The sequence below is a fragment of the Corvus cornix genome, chromosome Z (genome assembly GCF_000738735.6).
Source record: "Corvus cornix cornix isolate S_Up_H32 chromosome Z, ASM73873v5, whole genome shotgun sequence".
Taxonomy (NCBI): Eukaryota; Metazoa; Chordata; class Aves; order Passeriformes; family Corvidae; genus Corvus; species Corvus cornix.
Genome location: NC_046357.1, coordinates 9573973 through 9589416, shown reverse-complemented (window position 1 = coordinate 9589416; position 15444 = coordinate 9573973). Strand labels below are relative to the sequence as shown.

Here is a 15444-nt window from a genome sequence, read left to right as displayed (position 1 = left end):
GGTTCATTGCAGCTTATTCTGTAAAGGTAATCACCAAACAAGAGCTGTGAAGCTCATGTGAGTCAAAGATCTAGAGGATGTTTTGCAAGCCAAAAAAGCAGGAAGCATCAATCGTAACTAATTGAAAACTTGAGAGATTTGATGTGGTGCAGTATTAGGACAAGCCATAGCATGTTATTGACGGAAAGTCAGCCTGTAGGATTTTATGGTGTATCACCTAAAGATAAAAGAAACTAAACAATGAGCTGATTTGACATCCTTTACAGTAATAATTTTTTACAAGTATGACCAAAACTGGAGGACATGTGTTAATTCTGATCCCACTGGTAGGTCAAGAGAGTTCATAGCTTTCCCCTGTAGCAGACAATGTAAAACACTGGGAACAAAATATATAAAATATATTGTTTGGACTGTAATTAAAGTGAGGAAAAGGTCACTGTGGAATGCTCTGGATTATCAGAGAGCAGTAAGTGATATATCCCAAATCTTGGGGAATAGAAGATTTCTCAAGTACTTAAACTGTTCCAACTCTTTATATGGAATAGAGTGTATTTGGTAGGAACTGGAAACATTCTAAAGGTATCCAAATGAGTGTTTTCAATTTAGAGTTCACTCTTTAACACACAGGAAGATGAAGCAAGTATAAAGTAATGTCATTTGTGCTACTGCACCTCAAATCCCAGAACCAATTGATAGAAAGGACTCAGAAACTTCTTCAGGAGGGGAGGAAATTCATGGTTTTCAGAGAAGACGCTTGTACACAGTCTGGATGCCCGGGCAATGCCATTGTAGTACAAATAATTGAGTGACTTTTGACAGAGGAACAGCAAAAAGGATTTGAATTGGTGAAGAAAGGATTTTTATGAACTAGATTGTATTTAAATTTCCAAGTTGATCCTAGTCACTTGCGGCTTCTGTATGGGAAATTACTTTTATGCAATGCTGAAAGTTGCTGTGGGATTTGCACTTGAATAAATTGAGCTTGATTGGTGTGGAGTTTGGAGGCTGCAAATTAAATGCTTAAAGTCTTGGTGAAGACTATAAATGCTAGAACATAAAAATAACAATTTTTTACTTTTCTAGTGTTCTATTATCCACTGCTTTTACAGAGCCCATTTTTGTACTTTTGCTTTTTTTGCTAATGTAAAAAGCGCTGGTAATTATCAGAGTCCTCTCTAGGTAGCTGTTGCAATGTTGTTACATATCTGTCTGCAGTTCAGTATTCCTGAATATAAGGCAGTTCTGAGCTGCAAGTAAAGACAGTAAAAGCCCAAAAGAAATGAAAATAATTATGTTCCCAACCAGGGAGCAGAAAATGCTTGGCTCTTGATTAGAAAAAGTAGCCAGAAAAAGAATTCCAAACTTAGACACTTTTGGAGAGAGCCTAGCCTAGTAATTAAGAAACTAAACACTTTATTCTTGTTGATCCCAAAAGAAAGAGCTCATTTCTTTGTTGAGGACCTGGTGCAGAAATTTAAGAAACATCCCAGAGGGATGAAGAGGGAGTTTGGAATTATCCCAGCAAGTTTTTTTGCCTAATAGAAGATGGCTTGTGGAAGAGAAATTGCTCAAAACTTGAGAGATTTCCTTGCAGTTGATAGACTTGGCTAAAAGATGCTGATAATTTCAAACAAAGAACAAACAATGCTCTCTGGCAGAAATTTAGCAGAAAACTAACAAAAGTCAGGAGACACGCTATTTGGATTTCAAGAGTTTGGAAAAAGATAAAATTTCTGTATATAATTTTCTTTAAATTAAAGGGAAGAGTGGTAGAAAATGGGTCGTAATCAGAAGTCTGGGTAACAAAATCTACCAGTTCTTACGCCACTGTCCTTCTTATGTATTTTTTCTTTTCAAATTGGGAAGAAGGAGATTAAAATCTGTTTGTGCTAGTTGGATTCTTTATTTCCACTGTCCCAATTAATAATTTCATTTCAGTAAGCAAGCACTGTAATATGGAGCTGTAGCAGTAAGGCAGATGGAGGTTTCAGGTGTGATTTTCCCAGTCACAGAGTATTCTGAGTTGGCAGGGACTCACAGGGATCATCAATTCCAACGCTTAAGTGAATGGCCCATACAAGGCCATGACCTTGGTGTTATGAGCACCATGTTCTAAACAACTAAGCTAATCTCAGGATCTCTTTTGTATTGATTATCAGGACTCATAAACGTAGCGGGAAACAACTTCTCAGGTTATATACTGCTAGAGCAGTATAACATGCTAGTGCTGACATCACTGATTTGCACTCAGCAGCTGTTTAAATTGAACACCAATATTGTTCTGAGCACTGCTTTAATAGAGATCCATGTACATGCTTTTCAGATACACTGTTAATTTAAAAATCATGACTGGGTGCTTTATATTGGTCCCCCCAAGAATTGAAATCACAGTGATCAATACAAGTGATAATTGGAAGGGAGTATAAACACACAGGAAATTTTACACTAAGTAGATGGTGGAATCATTCACATTCGGGCCCACAGAACTGCATTTTCAGAAATCAATTTCAACTTCTGGGCAAAATTTCTTCCTGAGTTTTTTAGACTCTTAATTAGTTATAAAAATACCTGCACTTACACAGCTTGTAATGACAATTTTAAAATATATATATTTTTTTTTTGTGGAAATAAGATTAGAGGTTTTCTTGGACTCTTTCCTTTCAGTTACCCGCTTGACCAACTCAGTATAGAACTGGTTTATAACTTGTTTTGAACAAATACCCTTTAACCTATATCCCTAAATTGGCCTCCAATGTTTTCTTTTACCAGGTGGCTTTTATTTTTAAACCTGGTTGTTCCAGTTTCATGCAGGCTGTGTGAAATGGCAGTCTAACATCTCTCTCCTGTTCTTGTCACCTTTCTTCTGACACCCCATAAAGCCAGAGCACCGCCACAAAGGTCCTGCCTTCTCTTTGTGCACTTTCATTCAGACACAGCTGCCTGGCCAATGTTATTGTACTCTTAAGCCTATATAAAGCCTCTGGACCCCTCCTCCAAGCCAGCTGCCTTGCCTTGGCCCTGATTTCACATGCTGAACCTGAAGAGCAGGTTCCAGTGCTGGTTGTATTCTTGCAGCCAAGGCTGCAAATCACACAGGCTGCCAAGGGGTGATCTCTGAGGCACAAAGCAGTGACATAGCAGGGATCAGCTGGAGCTGCTGGTGTAGGAGTGCTCCAACTCAGGTAACCCATCACCATTGTTTAGAAAAGTCTTTAAGCCCAGAAAGCCAGTTCTGAAACATCTGCTCCCAAACCTTTTCTCGTGGTAAGGTTTCAATAATTGCCAATCTGTACAGAGGAATACCTTTCAGTTCAGTTTCAGGTTGGATGGTTCAGTGTATGAGAGGAATATTAAAATCAGGACAGGTTTTTATAATTAATAGCTCCATTCATATCAGTAGAGTAGTGTATGTGCCTTCCTGAATAATTATTTATTTAGTTTTATTGTGATCGTTCTGATACCTTTCCTTGGTCTTAAAATCAAGAGTCAAACATGGTTAGAAGGGAAAAAGGGATTTTACCCTGGTATTTATTTTAAGGATCCTTAGGTGCACTACATCCAGCTCAAACGCACCAAAATGCACACCACAATGCACCCCCAAAAGATCTGGTATAACATTATAGGTTTTACTAATTAGCATATCTATCAAAAATTCCCCAATGAGAAGCTCGAATGAGCCCCCCTCCCCAAGGAACCTTCCCCTGGCTGGTTCTATCTTCATTTACAGAATGTGTTCTGGAGAGGATCTTGGGGTCTGGGGCACACTGATCCCTAGCTACGAAGCTTCTAAAATGTTTAGTCTCCTAGCTGAACAAGCGAGTCCAGGAATGTAGGGAAAAAGCACTAAGAACACAGAAGCTGTAAAAAAGGTATAACAGGGGTATAAAAGAAAAGGCAAAAAATCGTCATGGCTTCAGTTCCAAAACCACTCTGATGTGTAAGTAATAATACAAGTTTGTAAGTGATCATTGTAGGTACAGGAGTAGTTAAAGCATACATTCTAATAGATACTACAGTAATTGCTTCATGACTTTTAAAATTTGGAGTGTATTTCTAATACTTATGCTAACACCTAAGTTTTGTGGTTATAAGCACAGTTCTCCTTTTCTTAAGTATCTTTTCTACCTACTGGTATGTGTTATAATATATACACAGTTATTTTCTTTTTTTCTAGCCTGAAATTGAATTAGCTCTTTTGCTTCCCATTGTGGCAAGAAAATAAGGAAAGTCCTGTTCCTACCCATGGAGAATGATTTCAAAGCTAGATATATCACTTAACATTTCTTAAAATTGCTTTCTTTGTTCCAAAGCAACTTAATTTACAGCTTTCTATATTTGCAGTGTTTCATAAAAAGGAACTGTGTTTGGCTTTCTTGAATAAAAGCTTAACAGCTTGAAGTGAGGTATTTTCAAAGTAACAAGAATATTGTGCAAATACTTCAGAAAATCAAATAAAATAATCATAATCAAATGTTGCTCAATTGTGTTTGGATCCTACAAGCTAAACTCTGATCAGACATTTCAAGCAAAATGCTGCAAAAGCTGGGATGGGTTTACTGGTGTTCTCTCTTCTGGACCAAAATTGTAGAGATTTGTATTCCAGCTAGAATCATTCCAAGAACTTTGTGAACAAATTTAATCAAGTCTGCTTTTGATGCTACTATAAAAAAAATATTTATTTAAAGTTAGGCTTTCATATCTTAGCTTTAGAAAGGTTGAGCTGCCTTGTTAGTACTCATGGTTATGATTGCTCAGCTTCGTGTTACTACTTTTTATTGGCAGCCCCTTACATTTAGTGTTGTTTTTCATGATGCACTGTTTCACATTGCTAAGAATCTCATCTTTTGAGAAAAATGTAGGGGAAAGAGAAGACCAGTATGTCTTCTGAAAAATTATAGGCATTAGAATATTTTGGTATTAGCATTTCTGCTGTAAATTCTGTATTGTTAGAAAGAGACTCACTTTTGATTTACGTTTCTCTGGGAAAGGTATGTTTCTGCTTCTTCTGTATTCCCTTTCTGACACAGGTGTGTTGTCTTCAAAGATCATCTTTTTTCATCTTCATCATTGGACTGTGATGGTTTGTGTGTGGAGGACACATGATACAGGACAAGACACTTTTTCATGTTGGTGTTCTTTTTCTTTCTGTTCTTTTCTGCTTAGACTATCCTGAAGTTTTTTCTGTGTGCTGAAGTTTCACCCAAAGGAAACAAGGTATGCCATTTTCGTCAGCATCCTGGACTAGAAAAATTGATAATACAATCTCATATCTCCTCTGTGTTGCACTAGATGCTCTGGTTAAAAGAGGGGCTTTCAAGAATGAACATGCTGTCGAGAGTGGTCAGAGACTTGTAGCCAAGGAGCAAGGGCTGAAAGGGTGAACTTGGCCCTTCCACTAATGCTTTGAAATCTGTAGGACTGAGAGGTGAATTTTGATACCTCTTCATGAGGAGAGCCACTTGCAAATGTACCCTCTCACAGTGCTCTAGTGCTTCCTTCTCTACGAAGAGCAGGCCAGTCTATATTAGTGAACATAACAGCAGAGTTATTAGGATAGTTTTTCTTCTAGTCTTTATTATTCTGTAAAGAAGTTTCAACATTAAGGGCGCAATTTTGCTTTAGAGACATTCTATAATTTTAGTGTTTATTGATACTTGTGTCTTGCATGATTAAAATGATACATTTTACTAAGGATTTAATTTCAATAAATACTTTGACCATTTCATAAAGCATAAGGTAAACAGGATAATTTCTTTTAAGTGATCTTGCTAGACTCAGAATTTATACTATTTTTTAATCTTACAAATGGTTCTGTGCGGAACTAGCTGAAAAAATCCATAGAATTATAGTATGTATTTAAAGCTGCATGTGTTTATCTGGTTATAGACGAATAGAAAACTTGAATAATAATTCAGTTAAAAAAAAAAAAAGAATCAGAAGTTACTACAGTTTAGAATTTCGTATAATAGGAAAACTCCTTAAAGTTGTAGGAGCGGAACATAAAGTATTCTTAGTTACTAAATTTTTTTTTCTTTTTCTTTTTTTCAAATCCCATAGTTTAAGATCAAAACTGGGGTTCACATCTGAATCTTAAAATGTCTTCCTCTCCAGTGGGCCACACTATCCATGTATGACCTCCCATGTGGTGAAGTTTAGACACAGCTAAACCTTCTGGAGCCCTGATCCTCTCCTGACTGTAACGATATGTGTGAGCCAGCAAGGTGCCATTTGTATTTCAGTCTTGACTTTACTCGTATTACTGCACAGAGCTGCAGAGAACTAGAAGGATTTTATGACAATGTGGGTGACGTTGCCTTTGGGACTGGTCAGTGCACACACTCCTCTGCTCTGAAGGTGCTGTAGCCACCAGGATCAAGCTGCCTTGGTTTCCTAGTCCTACACTTCCGTTGGAATGACTGATGGACCTACCCATTCGATTTGCACCGTTCTTGGCCCTGCTCCTGCAAATCACTCAGCTCAAGAAGGAAGCAAGTTAAGATGAAATTCTAAATAATTGCTATTGGAAGGACACCTTTCATTTCTTACTAAGAAAGAGCATGGCATATGCAGGTAGGAGATGTTTTTCTTCATTCTAAGCCCTGCATAAACAAAATTACTTCTCTTTTTGTTCACTGGCTCCTGTGGGGCTACTCATTTGATTTAGGAAAGTAGAGTTTTGCCCATATGGAATTTGAGTCTTAGGAGTGACCTCCTTCTGATTTAAAAGTATTACAGTCCATCTGAGTGTATTTACAGTTTCAACTAATTCTTTGCAGGTTCTTTAAACTATATTATGTAATGTGTGTTTTTACTTTTATTGCTCTTCCTGAAACTCTAATGTTCTTGTTATTGCTGTTCTGAAAATAAAACATCTATGTAAGAAGACTATCATATTTTACATTTTTTGGGACAGTCTCAAATTTAAAAAGCATGTCAAGGTGAATTGCATAATAGAATGAGGAATGCAGACCTTCCTCATTGTCCTCATGGGAAGAAGATAATCATGATGCCTAATCTGAAGCCAACTGAAGTGATCTTGGAAAGGGAAGGGGATGCTTTTCCACTGGCTACAGATCCATTGTGTTCTATATTAGAACAGTTTGAAAGCTGATTGCTTTCATCAACATCACTTCAAATTGTGTATTGGAATCTCAAGTCACATGTGGGAATGCAAAATTTCTTATAGTATGTCACTAAAGTAATTTCTGAGAAAACATATTCTGATTTTGGAACAATGTGTCCTGGATAAAGAAGATCTGGAATCCTTGGAGGCGCTTGGGGAGTTAATTGACTGAATTTTGAGTTAGTACCCCAGGAACTGCATGAATAATGGCACAGAGTCAAACTCCAGGAACCAGATGAACTTTACATAAGTTAGTTGTGAATTGCCAAAATGAATCACTGCAATGGTCACCCAGTCTTCTATATTTGCCATTTTTATTGGCCTTTTTATAGAAAAGGAAAAGAAATTGGGCTTTTGTCCTGGTTTTTAGGGGTCAGTGCTGAAGCTACTACAGAAAAAGAAAATGAAAAAGAACAGAATAAGCCAACAACAGACAGATTGCAGGCATACACACAAGATTTCTCCATGGCCAGGAGGACTTACGATTTCCTTTTATGATTTTTTGGCTGCTGCCAGAAGAGAGAACATGTTTTGATATTTGAAGAAGTGCATAAATTCTATTAAAACTATTCCAAGAGTCAGAGAACACAAAATGGCTGTCATTCATTGACAAAATGATCATCAGATTGTATTACATTTTTTTTTTAAAATTTCCTGTTGTTAATGATAAATCTGTCCAAACTAAGACAGAGGCACTTCAACGTTATTGAAAACCTCATGCTGAGTATTTTGTGTAGGTTTGTCCCTCTATTTATCTACAGGGTGAGTGTTACAGTTCCCGATCACAAAACTGGGGCTCTCCACATCCAGTTGCTACAATCTGTAGTTTGGGATTTCAAGGTCATCTCTTTGAGGGTTTTTTTGTTGTTAATTTTTCTTACTTCTTTTAAAGTAACAACTATAGCTGAACATAAGAGAGATTATTAAATACTCAGTCTTAATCATGTGTGAGCTGTTGTCAAAATGTGGCTTCTCAGGCTTCATTCAGTTGCTTCTTACAGCACCAATCATTTCCAGAGTGTTCTGTAATTATACAGTGCCTGTGAAGTCACACTACAAAAATCATCTCTCTCTGTCTTCAAAGTCCTCTTCCATCACTTACCCTACCACTTACCATTTTGGAGTGATAGGCTCAAAGAAACATCCCCAGGAATCTAGAGCCCAGGAATTAAATTTAAGTTCTTATTGAATTCTATCTTACTTCCAGGCCCATCAGAAAAACTGATAATTGTTTTTTAAAAAACCTCTGTTTTTAAAAATCTACCTTATGGTTCATCCTTTTTTTTTCTTCAGGTTTTTTTTTTTTCCCCCTCTCTGGAGATATTCTATTCTGGTTGTGTGCAGGGATGACAAAATAGAGGTAAGACAATAGCATATGCTTGACTCTGTGGTTCAGTTATAGTAGTTTTAATTTTAATAATTCTAGCTGGACCTAGTGAGAATGAAGCCATGTACAGTGCAGAAAGAGTTGAAGTATAGACTGTCAAATACATGCTTTGGTTAGCATATGCTGAACTTTACGCCATTGTTTCTGCTGTGTGAATAGACATAAAAGTTAAATCCCAAAGTCTATTAAATTCTGGAATCCACTTCACCTTATCAGTATGAACTTTTGGATAACCCTTTTTATGCTTACAGAAAAAAAGTCTAATTGACTTAAAGCTTATTAAAATGTATAGCAGTTCTTTTTTTCATAAGCAAAAAGATTATGTAACACCACAATGGACAACTCCTGCCTTCCTGCTCCAGTTAAAAGACTTACCAACTTCAGCAGTGCCTTATCTTAATAAAGGTTAGGCAAGTTTTGCTGGAAGTACTGCCAAATAGATGATGCACATTTTTTTTCTACTACATAGAATAGTTTGAGTATAAAAGACATACATCTCAATCTTTATTAAAAATAAAGGATGAGGATTTCATCCTCTTCTCAGGAACATCATGGACTGAAAAATTTCAAATAACATTAAAGACTTTCAATGCAAATCAGTCATTTTATGGTGAAGAAGTAATGGTAGTGACACTACATTGAGGAGTTCCTATTTATCTTCTGAATGCAGAGATACATGTCTGTATACACCTGCTTGAGAAACCTGCACTAAAATGACCACAAACAAGTGAATAAATTTGAGATGCCTCATGCAATACATGCTATTGCTTTTTGTTGTAAAACTAAAGGAAATCTGAGTCAGTGCAATCTTAGAATGTAATGCCAGACAAATGAGAACCAGACCACAAGCAATGAAGCCAAGTACATCATTATAGGTTGAGTAATGTGAACAACTTACATAAACTATGGCTGAAACTCAAGATTTAGCAAAAGACCATCACCCTTAATTGCGTAAGAACAATTAAAAACTCATTAGTCTGCAAGCTGTCCATCAGGAATAAGAATCTCATCAATTGAAGTCATAAATATTTAAGGAGGGCAATTTTTCATTTTGGTTTAGCTTTTTATCTTACCTTTCTTATGCTATGAATTGCCTTTCATTTATCCAAATGCTTCTCCAAAAAGGGGAAAAACTGCACTTTTTCTTCACCTAGTCTCCATTTCTAGCAAGCTTTTCCAGAAAGATTTTCCAGCAAGTTTTTCAGCCCAGGATTTTTTAATGAATTCCTCTGTCTCTCTGAAGACCTTTCTTGTTTTACTGACAGTGCTCTGTCAGGAGCTTAGTGTTAGGTTCCTCCTTTGCTGATCTATTGGTTACATATAATAATAGTTCAGGTGATCCTAACATGCTCTTGAAAAACAAAGTGTAATGGCTAGCAGTAAGGTCCACAGGACTTGTGATAACTTTGTTTCTACTCTTCATTTAAAAAAAAGGATAAAAATCACTTATCAACCAGGTCCTGTTAACGCTAGCTAACACCACTTCTGCTGTCTGCACTGGAAGTCATTCACTAAGAGGCACCATTTATAAGATGCACACCCACATGATGAAATAAACCACAGATTATCAAAGGCTTTAGGAGTTTTAGAAGACTTTGGATGAGACTGTGAAGAGACAAGGCATCAAACTGAGAACAAAATTTAAGTCCTGCAAGACAGTGTTGTAACATCTCCAGTGTGCTGTCACACAGCCACATTAAGAAACTCTCACTTCTTAAGTTTCCTCAAAGACCATGGAAATTATCTGATGGCAGGAGGTACCAGACACTGAAGTCTTACTAAGAGCAAATGCATCAGGGATTTTTCTAATGTACATTTGAAGTGGTTCTCCATGTGATCTAAATGTGTGGAGGCAGACCATCCCATAAGACATTTGAGTGTGGTAAACACTCTTGCTGGAGTCAGCTTAAGGGTTATTAAGATTTTCGAGAGATAATCCTAAAAATGTGAAAAGTCCACTGATTTATGAGCTCATGATGTTCCTAACAACAACAGCAAATGGCAAGAGATGATTTACAGGGGTGTAAGTACATTTGAAATGTACTAATTTCAACAAGTAATGTCCAGAGAGTTGAAGAAAAGAGAGCCTTTTAAAGAGTGAGCCACACTAAATTAAATCTGGCAATTGTGTGGTGAAAACATTCCTTGGATTTCATAATCATAGGAGAACTCATCATCAGAATTAATGCAGAGAAGAATTTGTTTGCTGCCATCACGGATAATAAGCAGAACAGAACAAACAGTCTCAAAGCAGTAGCTAGTTCAACTTTCTGCAGCTCAAGTTTTCCAGTTCCCATTTTAAATACCTTGAGCAGCAACAAATCTAATCTTACTTCTGAATTTTCTTCCTAACAAAATTTCTCATAACAACCACCACAGCATTTGAGTGGGAGGCAAGAGATAGGGATTTGTTGGCACCTGCTGAAGAGATATCTGGTGGAAGTGACATACTTTACAGGCTTGTTACAGCAGCTATTTTTCTTTAGTGTCCTTCCACCTGCTTTATTGTAGACGGATTACCTGGTTTTGGAAGAGAATTCAAATCTTGACTTACTCTTTGATGTAAAACAGAAGCTCTTAACCTAGTTCAGGGAGTCTAGAATCCAACTCAAAGAAAAAGTTCAAGGCTTAAAACCATTTTACTCTATTTGAAGGAGCGAAGCAGAGTGAGCTTAGAGGCTAAAAGTGTATACACGTGTATGATTGCCACTGAGATATATGTGAAGTCATCTTATCTGAAGGTAAGAGGGATTCCCCACATAAAATCATCCGATCAATGTCAATACTAACTTGGATGAAGAATACTTGAATGAACAACTTGTGCCCTTGTAAGCAACTCTTGCTGAAACATGCCTTGATAAATTCTGCTAGATTAAATATGCTGCTGAAAGTTTCTGCTCTAGTGAATATTGAGAAACTGGGCATTTGCTTTTCTTCTGTAACTGGTTCTTGATAACACTTGGTTTAGTATGTTCTCTCTGGGTTTCAACAGAAAGAAGATTTGATACTATTGATTAATTTCTCTGAATTCCAGACATAGCACAAACTGAAATATTAGAAAGTAAAAACCTAAACATACCATTTAAGGTTGAGGTAGCAAGGCATTTTATTTTCTACAATGAGTGTTATTTGGTCTACTTGAAGGGCCAAATGTATTTTTAAATCTGACAAAAATAAACTTTAAGTTAAAATACAAAAAAGGATTTCATTATGTCATTCTGATTTCAGTCATTTTCCAAAAATTACAGACATATAAAATTTTCTGGTTTAATTGCCTGTCGCTCTTCCAGAGATGGATGACACCAACCTGCTTTTCCGATTGAATTGCAAAAGAAATACTCAAAACTAATAACTATGTCAACTTTATCCAATGTCATTATTTTTTCTAGATATTCTGTGACATATACTTCTGACCCCTTCTTGTGTTTCTTGGCAATGAAGAGCTGCAAAGAGCTAAAGAGAATCAAGATATTTTCTGGGGTACTTCTGTATTCTTAACAGACAGCAAAGGTTTGTGAATCAGATAAAATGGCTTGTGCTATCTTGGACTTGACAATCATATATATCAAGATTTTTCCCAGAGTTTTTTGGTTTAGTTCCAGTTTTTTGTTTTGTTTTTGGTTTGGTTTGGCTTTCTTCTTTAATTTATAGTATTATCATTATTATTAATATTTCTACTGTCTTGCATTATATCTTCTTTCGATTGTAGTGTATGTGTCTGTCTGCCATACTATAGATTTTACAGTCCAGTTCTTAGAAATATAAATGGGGTATAGATTAAGCAGAGATCAGCCAAAGCACAGAGCCAGCATGCATGCTGATTCTGGAAAGACAGAGAATTTGGCATAAATCCAAAGAAGTTAACAAGTTAGTTAAGCAATATTTTTGGAATGAACCTGAAACACCATTATAAAATTAATGAAAGCCCACTTAGTGACTCATGGCTGCATGATCTTTGATCTAGAACAAGAAGCCTTCAGATTTCATTGTGTCATTCAACGGCAATCAAAACTGTGCCTTCAAATGGCTATTGCCCTGTAAAGATTATATATTTGTAGACTTACAAGTGAATTTTTTAAGTATATCTCGTCTAACCTAAAGTATTCACAAAAGATTACAATATTTATCCCAGCTTTATAAATACAACATAAACATCAAAATATGATCATAAATGCAAAGACATTCTCAAGTGGCAGTGGAAAGCATTCAGAACTAGGCTTTCTTAACACCTAACAACACATTGTTAAAAATACTTGTCACTCAAAAAATTTCACTAAGTGTATCTGAAATGGGAGCTAAATTCATTCCAAAGACACTTAGTGACTGTAAAGAAGGACATAAGGGAGTGTGACTATTCTTTATCACCAAGCCAAAATACTTCATAACTCAGTGAATTCCTTAGTTCACCCATCTAAAACTGAGAGTCTGCAATGCAGATCAGCTTTTGTTTGTCCCTCTATTAAAGTAAAGCAACTCTTCTCCCAGGTAACAGGTGAAAGGACATGAGGATGTGGCTTTGAGTTGTGACAGGAGAGGTTTACACTGGGTAATAGGAAAAATTAAATCAGTGAAAGTGTGTTTAGGCATTGGAACAGGCTGCCCAGGAAGTGATGGAATCATCATCCCTGGAAGTGTTCTAAAGGTTGTGAATACGGCATTTGGGGATATGGTTTAGAGGTGAACACTATGGTTTAGTGGTTCTGGGTTAACAGCTGGACAGAATGATTTTGGAGCGCTCGTTCAACCTTAATTGTTCTATGACTCTATCTTCACATCATCTTTTGTTCATGGCCAAGTGTTTCAGATTCTTTTACTACTTTCTTAAATAAAGTCTAACACACCCTCACCTCTCATGGGTTCAGCTGATTGTCAGCTGAGAGCCACCCCACCCAGGGCTAACTAGCACAGTCCTATTTTTCGTAGGTTGGATATCCGATGCTATAGTCTCCCATAATGATGTAAATTTGTAGTAGTTTTTTTCTCAAATAAAAATACCAAGATTTTTGTTTTATATACAAATCTAATCCAAAGATTTCACAGAGATTTACAACATTAGTCAAGAAAACTTGCACCATCATTCTTTATCAGAGACTGATTTTTTGACTCAGGTAAATTTGCTTTTTATGTATATTAGTTCTTTTTCACAGTATGTCATCACTAGTGTTCAGTTTGGCACCTTCATCCTCATGTTTCTCTGTTCCCCTAAATCCTACACCTATGCTTCAGTTACAGTAGCTGTTTGTAACTTCTATCATCTCTAGTTTCATATCCTGGACTAGCAGCTCTTCATCCATTTTTTCTCCCAGGTTCCTTGTGTTCATACAATAAAGGTTTCAGGTGTGTTGTATTAATCATGCCTAAAATTTCAGGAGAGCAAGTTTCCCACACACATTTGTTCTATGCAGACTTGGCTTCTAGTTTCATTTTAACAAGAATAGGTCTTTGTTCTTTTCCCTAAGTGTCATCAGACCATAAGCTATTTTTTGTACAGCAAACATAGCACAAAATCAAACAACATTCTAGGAGTATAGACAGGGCTATGACAACTGCAGTAGGAATAAAATTCAAGTGTCACTGAACCTATTTATTGAAAGACAGTATTATTCAGTTTTGGGTTAATTAAAATTAGACCTGGATTGAGAAGAAATGAAATTTTTATTCCAAGTCATAAAAAACCTCCAAAATTCTTATCTCTTAAATGAATTTTAAATACAAGGACTGCTCTATACTTGCTGTCTTACTGCCCTACAGCAGAATATGGAAGACTGGAAATATGCACTCACAGGTAGCAGGCAAGGCCAGGAAGCTCAGCCAAAAAGGGGCTGGACAGGGGACCTTGAGCAAGGGCCCTGCCTTGTTTGAAGGCTGCCAGCCTCCAAGGCTCTCCAGACTCCCAGTGCTGGAAGCCTTTCTTTCCTGCCACTTTCCATATCCTCCCCAGAACAATTTGCAAAGTCATAAATTACCATTTTCATCTTAACAACTGAAATTTTCTACAATCAAAATATAAACTCCTGCTTGAAAAAAAAATTCTGAAAGAAAATTCCAAAATAGCTCTGGAATACAAATTCCATTCAGAAATGTCCCTCTTGTATAGAAGTCTTAAACCTGCATTATATTTGTGAGTACTTCAAATCCATCACTTTGGCCCACAACTGGGGAAATAAGGACTATTTAACTTGCATTAATTGAAGATTTTAATTCCGATAAGGCCTGAAAGCATTTCGCCTTCCTGGAACATCTCTCCCGGAGCCATTAAGTTTCAGAGACAACCACCTGCAGCAGGTGCAAATGCAGCTTGCTCAGTTCATCTACCCTATATATCAGAGTACAATGAGACTTTATTTATTTTAATAATTTCCAAAGAGTGATAGCTGAAAGAGACTTCTAGATCCATAGGAAAAGGAATAGATCTGAATGTTAGCTGGGATCTCAGCTCAGGAAAGAGTTAATAATTTTGTTGATTATATGAAAGTCTGGCTCTAAACCTTGGTACAGTGCCCAAAAGCAAAAGCTATGACCTGAATTGGCTTTATGTGTCTGTGAAAGAAATTAGTAGCTAGTTAACAAAGTGATTATGAAATTCTGACTGCTGGCAATATGTCTCTTAAAGGTTTAAAGGCCATGGGTTTAATAGCTGCAGTTTCATAATTAAATTCATATCAATAATTAAAATACTCACTGTACTAATACAATCACAATTGTTTACAATGTTACCATGATTTTTACCTAAATACTAAGTTACTATTCACTCCTTAGTTGTCAAACAAGTGCAGTGAAAAACAATCCACTGAGTATTTTCAATGATTTTTTTAAAAAGTTGGGCAGATTTTTTATTAGAAGAGATGGAAAACCAATTCTGCTCTTCATTACAATGAAAATACTTAATTCATGTTTTAGTATAATTGAATTTTAGCAGTTGTAATTATTGTAC

The 15444-nt window shown here is 36.4% G+C and overlaps 1 long non-coding RNA gene across 1 annotated transcript in view; it reads left to right on the top strand.

Moving 5' to 3' along the window:
- The first annotated feature begins 5161 nt into the window (after window positions 1–5161).
- LOC109144050 overlaps window positions 5162–15444 on the top strand; it is a 28965-nt gene continuing 18682 nt past the window's right edge. Inside the window, exons 1-4 of the long non-coding RNA XR_002044532.3 lie at window positions 5162–5214; window positions 6058–6570; window positions 8417–8483; window positions 11900–12020. This is a non-coding gene — a long non-coding RNA (uncharacterized LOC109144050). The remainder of the gene's footprint in view (window positions 5215–6057; window positions 6571–8416; window positions 8484–11899; window positions 12021–15444) is intronic.